We start from the raw sequence: 12,307 nt of genomic DNA, 5'->3' as shown, positions 1-12,307 counted from the left end.
TCAGTCAGCCGAATGGATGACTAAAGTAGTTGTTAAGCGAAAATTGCCAAGAGAAACTTTAGATAAGTTGTGTACTATATACAACACGACCTTTTTGACTCTGAAAGAAATCACAGAAGGTCTACATACCTTAGTCGAAAGACAAAGAGCCAATCAAGATGGGGAGAAAGTTTCAAACTCCTCTACTAACTCCCATCGTAACTCAGCTCAAGTTGACACTTCTGTCAAACCTAAACAGACTTTGAATAAGTCTAATAAATATAAATCCAAAACTACTCCATCCACTGGGAAAAGAAGTGGAAATGTAGGTACATATTCGGTGTCTCCTTCTGAGATAACCAATGACTTGTCTACTAAAGAGACCAAGTCTATTAATCAGAGAAAGTGTCTGTTCTGCAATCAGGGACACACCACTTACCAATGCTCTGTTTATCCTACTTATAATGTTAGGGTTAAAAGGTTGCAAGAATTGCACAAGTGCACCAAGTGCATGGGCTCTCATCATCCCAAGAAATGTGCAGTGCAGTTACGTTCCTGCAACCGCTGTAACCAAGGTGTACACCACTACGCCTTATGTAGAAAATCTTCTTCACCAACCATGATCACTGGGGAGAATTCCACGAATTCTACCGCAGTGCAATATTGCAAAGTGCATCAAGAAGTAAATGTACTTGCTACTGAGTCGGGCAATAATACTACTTTGCCTACAGCTCAACTTAAACTAATAAACCGAAGATCTAGAATTAACACTAGAGGTCTTTTTGACCAAGGTTCACAGGAAACCTTCATTACACAACAGTTGGTAGATGAGTTAAACTTAAAACCTGCCAAAAGTGTGAGGTTAAATATTTCTGGTTTCTTGTCAAATAGTAGACCTCGTGACTACAAGGTAGTTAAAGTATTAGTAAGACTTGGATCTTCTACTAGTCCAATACAAGCGGTAGTAGTGGATAAACTTCCTGCAGACCTGCAGGTCACAGGGTTAGCTCGCACTGCGAGACATCTTAAACGAAACCGCATGAGGCTAGCAGATTATAAAATAAATTCTGACTGCCTCACAGATGTTGGAATACTTATAGGCGCGGATCATTATTACAAGTTTATAACTGGATGCACTAGGCAACATGGAATGAATTTGTTGTCGTCCGCAGGAGGCAAATTGCTTACGGGACCGGTGCTTTTCAGACAAGGTCCAGCGTCCACAAACCAACAATCCAATAACATAATCGTGGCGTGACTAGGCTTGGAGCAGTCACCCTTACGTTCCAGGGAAATATCTGAGGATATTGAGACTGACCCACCAATACATCGTTTGTGGGATTTAGACACTTTAGGCATTATCCCTGAACAACCAAGTCCTGATGATACGTGGACTTACCAGCAATACCTGGATACAGTTGTCTATTCAAATAAACAATACTGGGTAAGACTCCCATGGAAGTTGGATCATCCACAACTTCCAGTTAATTATTTTATGGCAGCCTCACAATTGCAGTCTCAATTAACACGACTACAGAAGCAGCCAGACAAACTGAACATGTATCATCAACTTATCCAACAACAACTTATAGTAAATTCATTGAAGTTGTTGAACACGATGACCGAAAAACAGGTCATTATTTACCTCATCACGCTGTGGTGAAAGACTCATTGACAACACCTATTCGTATTGTCTTTAACTGCAGTGCTAAAGTAAAGCCAAGCAGTGTGTCTTTAAATGAATGTCTCCAAACGGGACCTAGCCTAACACAAAGGCTACATGATGTGTTGTTACGATTTCCCACAGGCATTTTTGCCTATACAGCTGATATCAGCAAAGCCTTTCTCCGAGTAGGTTTGCAGGAGGAAGATCGTAACTACACAAAATTCCTCTGGATTAAGGATCCACTGGATCCTAACAGTGAAGTAATCACCTATCGTTTTGCCTCAGTATTATTTGGAGCTACGTCCTCACCGTTTCTTTTGCAAGCAACATTAGACACACATTTGAGGAAATCAAACAGCCCCTATAAGGCAGACATTAGCGACAACTTGCATGTCGACAATTTCCAGGGGACAACTAATGATCAAGTTGATCTAGTAGAAATCTACCATGAGGCTAACCGTGAACTATTAGGAGCCAATATGCCACTACAGTCATGGGCCTCAAATAATAAACTGCTTAACCAGGTAATCGAGAAAGAATTTCCAGATTAACAGGTACCCAGTCAATTAAAGGTTCTAGGCGTGGAATGGAACACCAGTACTGACGAGATGAATGTCAAGTCAGTACAAACTGATAATTCAACCCTTACCATGAGAACACTGCTCTCGTTTGTCAGTCAACCATTTGACCCTTTAGGCCTACTTAGTCCTATATTAATAAGGGGCAAACTCCTAATGCAGGAGTGCTGGCAGAAACATATGGGATGGGATGATCCGTTACCAAGTGAGTTACAAGCTAAATGGCAAATACTCTCAACGGATTTTAATCAGTTAGGCGTTTTGAAATTTCCTCGTAATGCTTCAGGACCAAACTTACCCACCAATTTGCACGTTTTCTGCGATGCCTCTGGCAAAGCATATGGCGCAGTAGCCTATTTAGTTAATAGTGCACAATCAATTTTGCTCACATCTAAAGCAAGAGTTGGTCCCATTAAGAAGAGATCTTTACCTCAGATGGAGTTGACTGCATTGCTGGTGGGAGTAAGATTGGCTCATTGCCTGGCAAAGACACTCAATAATATCCACTTTGGTGAGATTGTAGTGTGGTCAGACAACGAGGCAGTCTTACAATGGGTAAGAAACAATAACAACAAAACTCCCTACGTCAGTAATCGAGTCAGGGAGATTCATGAGTTATCTGCTGGATATAAATTTAGACATGTTCCTACTAAGGACAATCCTGCAGATTATTTATCTCGAGGGTTAACATTAAAACAACTTGTCAAGTCTTCGCTGTGGTTCAATGGACCTTCATGGCTTGTTGGTGGTCAGTGGCCCAAACAAAAGTCACAAGCCATAGTGACCAATATCACCACTCCCATGAAAGAACCAGAACCTCAACGAACATTAGCCATTGATCCTCACCATTATTCTAACTTAAGCAAATTATTACGAGTGACTGCACATGTGTTTGATTTTCTTGCTAAGGTAGGAATTCGACATAAGTTTCCCAATCCTATCCTCTACTGGATCAAACGTGCACAACAAGAGATATATGGAAGCGAATATGAAAATCTTCCAGACAAATTAACTAAGTCTCTAGGTATCTGGTATGATGCCAACACTCATAACATACTACGATGTGGAGGACGTTTGTTTCATGCAAAAATTGATTTGGACACAAAGAATCCAATTCTTCTACCTCGTCACCACATCATTACTAAACTTCTTGTCTTACATCACCATCAATATGGTACCTTACATGGTGGAGTGTTAGATACTCTCACCGACCTTAGACAAAAGTACTGGCTTCCTCAAGGTCGTCAGACAGTTAAGTCAATTATTAAATCTTGTGTAATCTGTAAGAGATACGACGCTAGAGTATGTCCTTACCCAGGACCTCCACCACTCCCAGAAGAGCGAGTGGTTCATCTTCGTCCTTTCGAAACCACTGGTGTTGATTACACAGGAACCTTACTTCTCACTGGTAACCCAGATAATATACCAGTGAAGGCATACATTTGTCTCTTTACGTGTGCTACAACCAGAGGCGTACATTTAGAAGTCACTTCAGATATGAGTGCTGAAGCCTTCATCCAGGCCTTCCGCAGATTTGCTGCTCGCAGATCATGTCCCAAATTAATGATATCGGACAATGGTTCCAATTTTGTGGCAGGAGAAACTTGTTTGCGAGAAGTCTGGAACCACCCAGAAGTACAGTCGGTCCTACAGAGACGACAATGTCACTGGAAATTCATAGCACCAAGAACCCCTTGGCAAGGTGGGTTCTATGAGCGAATGGTAGGCACAGTCAAGAAGTGTCTAAGGAAAACTTTACACAGACAAAGGGTCAGTTACTCCGAACTATTGTTGTGGAAATCGAGACGCGAGTCAATAACCGCCCAATAACCTACCTGTCTGATGATTTCACCCAGAGAGAACCTCTGAATCCCTCACATTTGATCCATGCAGGTCTACTGAGCCCTCTCATCCCTTTAGCCGAAGAGGACCCTGTAGACCCGTCACATGTGACCAGAGGAGACTTGGTGGAAAGCTACCAGCATCTCTCAAGAGTTATTAACAGGTGGAATGAGGTGTGGACTCGAGAGTACCTCACAGCTCTACGAGAGTACCACTACGGAGCTTCGAATCCTTACAATAAAGTGCAATTAAAACCAGGGGACCTAGTACTAGTCGACAGTGATGGACCAAGGTCAGAGTGGCCTATAGGCAAAATTGTTGCCATTCATCCAGATCATCAAGGTGTCCTGAGAGTAGTTAAAGTTTTATGCCGAGGCAACACTACTCTAAAAACTTTAGAGAAGCTGGTTCCACTTGAATTGACTGAGCGAGAATATCAGCCAGATCCAGTTTCCCCAGTAATTTCCGAGGACAATAATTCTGATCCTCCGAGCAACCGCCCCATTAGAGCTGCTGCTCAACAATGTAGGCGGAATTTGCAAGCCTATTACAACTCTGAACAAGAGTAATTCCCTTTACATCCCACTTAGATAACTATGATGATGCTGCGATGTGATATCACGTAACAAACCATTACAAGTCACTATGACCCAGGATATTCCCATCACAGTAGATTCTGTTGTTTAAATTGTGTGATTTAAAATCTTTAATTATTGTGTAGGCTATAAACAACATGTTTCATTGACATGTAATTAGCAAGACTTAAGTTTCTTGTAAGTCCTTGATAAATACGGGACGTTCGTTATGTGTGTACTAACATACTAACATATTAACCTACTAATATACTAATATTAATCTCAACTTCGGGATAGGTCAGTACTCCACAGTACACTACGACCCTAGGTTCCTCCCCCCGGAGTTATGTTGGACATTTCCAACACCGAATACAACACTGTTGTATTCTCATTAATTATTACTAATTCTACTAATCATTGTAGTAAGTAAAATTAACCCGACGTAGAATTCACATGTACTAATAATTACATCTGTACAATAGGCTAGAATTCTTACATCACCCGACGCCAGTATTGCGTCAGATTTCATTGTAATAAACACATTTATATCCAATGTGCCTGAGAATTGAATTCGATTCTCTATAACAAACGGTGTTCTGTGTGATAATTAATTACAGATAAATTGACCTCCAACTAAAGCCGAATAGAGCGTTAAAGTCATAGCAGTTATCTAGTAATAAAAATTAACGTCACACGTGAATGCCATGGAGAGACATTAATTCTTCTCCATTATATGTTTACTCTCACTGAACTGGCAAATAATAATATTTAACTCCTCCAAATAATAAACCCGTCCTAACTCGAGCATTTCAAGCACAACCGCGAGAAATACTAATATCCATAATAATAACTTGGTTAATGAACGCGAGACTCGGAGCGGGGAGGGAGAGGACGCCAGTGCACGTGCTGAGACGCTCCCGAGCGGACCTGTTCACGTAGTGCTCACGAGGAGACGCCATTACCCAGCCATCAGGGTAAACGCTATCCATTCTCCCGAAGAAAGTCGCCACTGTGAGGCGTGAAGAGCCTTGCAGACAATATCTTCACTTGGTGTCAGTGTCATACAAGGAACCTATTAAATCTGGTTCTTTGTGACTCCACGTGACCGGCCAGTGAAGCGCATCATTATCCAGGATAGGCTAAGCCAGAGCCTGGGACGCGAATTTCGGCAAGCCTAAACTTACACAGTGCCCATATTAGCTAAGTATCTTATCCTTATTTGATGCATCTGATAGGGTGTAGAATTATAGCTGGGTAGCTTGTCGTGACGACGTATAACAACAACAAATCACAGGTCATTATCCTTCACCCACTATTAATATTAATTTATTGAACATAGAAATCCAGTAGTTTAATTAGTTGCAACTGTAAACATTTATTTTGCAGTGTGTGAGAAGAATTCTCCTAGCTGCCCTCTCCCATGTTAATTAACTCCTAGCGTTCCATGCCGAGCCCAGGAGAATCAGAGGAAGCGTCGTGACTCACTTTTAAGGAATCGTCATTAAGCTAAGATTCCTTTGTATTCCTCTAATTTATTATCTGTAATCTTTTACATGCAGAACTCTGTTTATTAGATTAACATGTGTTTATTATGATTATTATTATTATGTTCATAATCTATGTTCCCATTAGTGATAATGACAATGATTTCATAATTATTCATAGGATTAGATTATTATATCTTGGATTAGTGAACGAACCACACTAGTTCCTGGACGTACTGAGTTCCAGTAATAACCCCCCAATGTAGGTGTTTGAGGTTTGATTCATTTAATTATACAGCCCATTAATTATTTCTATGATCATATTCCCTAGTATTTTATCCATAGTTACTGGTTCATCTAGGAATTATCAAATGATCATAATTTCTCAGTTTCCCTCTTTACTATAAAAGCGGGTGGTCCTTCGTAATTTATTTTACTACATTAATATTTAAATAATTAAATTCAAGCCCCAAATGTCCCACAATTACAACAATGAACACTACTAGAACGAACACTACAACAACGAACATTACAACAACGAACACTACAACAACAAACATTACAACAACGAACACTACAACAACGAACACTACAACAACGAACATTACAACAATGAACACTACAACAACGAACACAACAACAACAACGACACCATAACAACGAACACTACAACAACGAACACCACAGCAACGATCATCTCAAAAACGAACACCACACCAATGTACACCACAACAACGCACACTACAACAACGAACACTACAACAACGAACACTACAACAACCAACATCTCAACAACTAACACCACAACAACGAACACTACAACAACGAACACTACAACAACGAACAAGTCAACTACGAACATCTAAACAACGAACACTACAACAACGAAAACTACAACAACGAACAATGCAGCAACGAACACCACAATAATGAACACTACAACAACGAACACTACAACAACGAAAACCTCAACAACAAACACCACAACAACGAACATTAAAATAACGAACACCACAACAACGAACACTACAACAACGATCACTACAACAACGAACACTACAACAATGAACACTACGACAACGAACACCACGACAACGAACACCACAACAACGAACACTACAACAACGAACATCTCAACAACAAACATCTCAACAACGAACACCACAACAACGAACACGACAACAACTAACACTACAACAACGAACACAACAACAATGAACACAAAAACATCAACAAACACTGCAACAACGAACACCACTACAACGAACACAACAAACAACGAACAATACAACAGCGACAACTACAAAAACGAACACTACAACAACGAACACGACAACAACTAACACTACAACAACGAATACTACAACAATGAACACCACAACAACGAACACTACAACAACGAACACAACAAACAACGAACAATACAACATCGGCCACTACAACAACGAACACTACAACAACTAACGCTACAACAATGAACACCACAATAACGAACACCACAATAACGAACATTTCAACAACGAACACTACAACAACGAAAACCACAACAACGAACATCTCAACAACGAACATCACAACACCGAACACTACATCAACGAACACCACAACAACGAACACCACAACAACGAACAATACAACAACGAACAATACAACAACGAACACCACATCAACGAACACCATAACAACGAACATCTCAACAACGAAAATCTCAACGACGAACATCTCAACAACGAACACTACATCAACGAACACCACAACAACGAACATTACAACAACGAACACCACAACAACGAACATCTCATCAACGATTATCTCAAAAACGAACACCTCAACAACGAACACTACAACAAAGAACACTACAACAACGAACACCACAACAACGAACATCTCAACAACGAAGACTACACCAACGAACACCACAAGAACGACCATCACAACAACGAACATCTCAACAACGAACACCACAATAATGAACACTACAACAACGAAAATCAGAACAACGAACACTACAACAACGAACACTACAACTACGAACATCTCAACAACGAACACTACAACAACGAACACTACAACAACGAACACCACAATAATGAACATTACAACAACAAAAATCAGAACAGCGAACACTACAACAACGAACACCACAACAACGAACTCCTCAACAACGAACTTTACAACAACGAACAACTCAACAACGAACATTACAACAACGAACATCACAAAAACGACCATTACATCAACGAACACCCCAACAAAGAACACTACAATATTTAACACTGCAACAACGAACAATACAACATTGAACACTACAACAACGAACAAAACAACAACGAACACTTCAACAACGAACACTATAACAACGAACACCACAACAACGAACACCACAATAACAAACACTACAACAACGAACACCACAACAACGAACACTACAACAAGGAACACCACAACAACGAAAATTACAACAATGAATACTACAACAACTAACATTACAACAACGAACACTACAACAACGAACGCTACAACAACGAACACCACAACAACGAACATTAGAAGAACGAACTCCACAACAACGCACATTACAACAATGAATACTACAACAACTAACATTACAACAAGGAACACTACAACAACGAACACTACAACAACATACACCACAACAACGAATACTACAACAACAAATACTACAACAACGAACATTACAACAATGAACACTACAACAACGAACACCACGACAACGAACACCACAACAACGAGCACTACAACAACGAACATCTCAACAACGAACATCTCAACAACGAACCCCCCAACAACGAACACGATAACAACTAACACTACAACAACGAACACAACAACAATGAACACAAAAACATCAACAAACACTACAACAACGAACACCACTACAACGAACACAACAAACAACGAACAATACAACAACGACAACTACAAAAACGAACACTACAACAACGAACACGACAACAACTAACACTACAACAACGAATACTACAACAATGAACACCACAACAACGAACATCTCAACAACGATCAACTCAACAATGAACACAACAACAGCAAACACAACAACAACAACGAACACCATAACAACGAACACTACAACAACGAACACCACAACAACGGTCATCTCAACAACGAACACTACAACAACGAACACAACAAACAACGAACAATACAACATCGGCCACTACAACAACGAACACTACAACAACTAACGCTACAACAACGAACACCACAATAACGAACACCACAATAACGAACATTTCAACAACGAACACTACAACAACGAAAACCACAACAACGAACATCTCAACAACGAACATCACAACACCGAACACTACATCAGCGAACACCACAACAACGAACACCACAACAACGAACAATACAACAACGAACAATACAACAACGAACACCACATCAACGAACACCATGACAACGAACATCTAAACAACGAAAATCTCAACGACGAACATCTCAACAACGAACACTACATCAACGAACACCACAACAACGAACATTACAACAACGATCACAGTAACAACGAACATCTCATCAACGATTATCTCAAAAACGAACACCTCAACAACGAACACTACAACAAAGAACACTACAACAACGAACACCACAACAACGAACACCACAAGAACGACCATCACAACAACGAACATCTCAACAACGAACACCACAATAATGAACTCTACAACAACGAAAATCAGAACAACGAACACTACAACAACGAACACTACAACTACGAACATCTCAACAACGAACACTACAACAACGAACACTACAACAACGAACACCACAATAATGAACATTACAACAACGAAAATCAGAACAGCGAACACTACAACAACGAACACCACAACAACGAACTCCTCAACAACGAACTTTACAACAACGAACAACTCAACAACGAACATTACAACAACGAACATCACAAAAACGACCATTACATCAACGAACACCCCAACAAAGAACACTACAATATTTAACACTACAACAACGAACAATACAACATTGAACACTACAACAACGAACAAAACAACAACGAACACTTCAACAACGAACACTATAACAACGAACACCACAACAACGAACACCACAATAACAAACACTACAACAACGAACACCACAACAACGAACACTACAACAAGGAACACCACAACAACGAAAATTACAACAATGAATACTACAACAACTAACATTACAACAACGAACACTACAACAACGAACGCTACAACAACGAACACCACAACAACGAACATTAGAAGAACGAACTCCACAACAACGAAAATTACAACAATGAATACTACAACAACTAACATTACAACAAGGAACACTACAACAACGAACACTACAACATCATACACCACAACAACGAACACTACAACAACAAATACTACAACAACGAACATTACAACAATGTACACTACAACAACGAACACTTCAACAACGAACATTACAACAACGAACACTACAACAACGAACACTACATCAACGAACATTACAACAATGAACACTACAACAACTAACATTACAACAATGTACACTACAACAACGAACATTACAACAATGAACACTGCAAGAACGAACACTACAGCAACGAACATTACAACAATGAATACTTCAACAACGAACATTACAAAAATGAACACTGCAAGAACGAACACTACGACAAAGAACATTACAACAATGAACACTACAACAACGAACACCACAATAATGAACACTACAACAACGAAATTCAGAACAACGAACACTACAATAACGAACACTACAACAACTAACACTACAACAACTAACACTACAACAACGAACACCACAACAACGAACATCTAAAAAACGAACACCACAACAACGAACACTACAACAACGAACACTACAACGACGACCACTACAACAACGAACACTACAACAACGAACATTACAACAACGAACACAACAACAACTAACATTACAACAATGAACACTACAACAACGAACATTACAACAATGAACACTGCAAGAACGAACACTACAACAACGAACATTACAACAACGAACACTACAACAACGAACATTACAACAACGAACACTACAACAACGAACACTACAACAACGAACATTACAACAATGAACACTACAACAACGAACACTACAACAACAAACACCCCAACAACGAACACTACAACAACAAACACCACAACAACGAACACTACAACAACGAACACTACAACAACGAACATTACAACAATGAACACTACAACAACGAACACTACAACAACAAACACCACAACAACGAACACTACAACAACAAACACCACAACAACGAACACTACAATAACGAACACTACAACAACGAACACGACAACAACGAACACTACAACAACGAACACTACAACGACGAACACTACAACAACGAACACTTCAATAACGAACACCACAAAAACAAAAACTAAAACAACGAACACTCCAACAACGAACACTTCAACAACGAATACTACAACAACGAACACCACAACAACGAACATCTCAACAACGAACATCTCAAAAACGAACACCTCAACAACGAACACTACAACAAAGAACACTACAACAACGAACACCACAACAACGAACATCTCAACAACGAACACTACAACAACGAATACCACAACAATGAACACCACAACAACGAACACTACAAAAACGAACACTACAACAACGAACACTACAACAACGAACATTACAACAACGAACACCACAATAATGAACTCTACAACAACGAAAATCAGAACAACGAACACTACAACAACGAACACTACAACTACGAACATCTCAACAACGAACACTACAACAACGAACACTACAACAACGAACACCACAATAATGAACATTACAACAACGAAAATCAGAACAGCGAACACTACAACAACGAACACCACAACAACGAACTCCTCAACAACGAACTTTACAACAACGAACAACTCAACAACGAACATTACAACAACGAACATCACAAAAACGACCATTACATCAACGAACACCCCAACAAAGAACACTACAATATTTAACACTACAACAACGAACAATACAACATTGAACACTACAACAACGAACAAAACAACAACGAACACTTCAACAACGAACACTATAACAACGAACACCACAACAACGAACACCACAATAACAAACACTACAACAACGAAC

The sequence above is a fragment of the Procambarus clarkii genome, chromosome 33 (genome assembly GCF_040958095.1).
Source record: "Procambarus clarkii isolate CNS0578487 chromosome 33, FALCON_Pclarkii_2.0, whole genome shotgun sequence".
NCBI classification, from domain to species: Eukaryota; Metazoa; Arthropoda; class Malacostraca; order Decapoda; family Cambaridae; genus Procambarus; species Procambarus clarkii.
Note: the sequence above shows the minus strand (reverse complement) of the source record.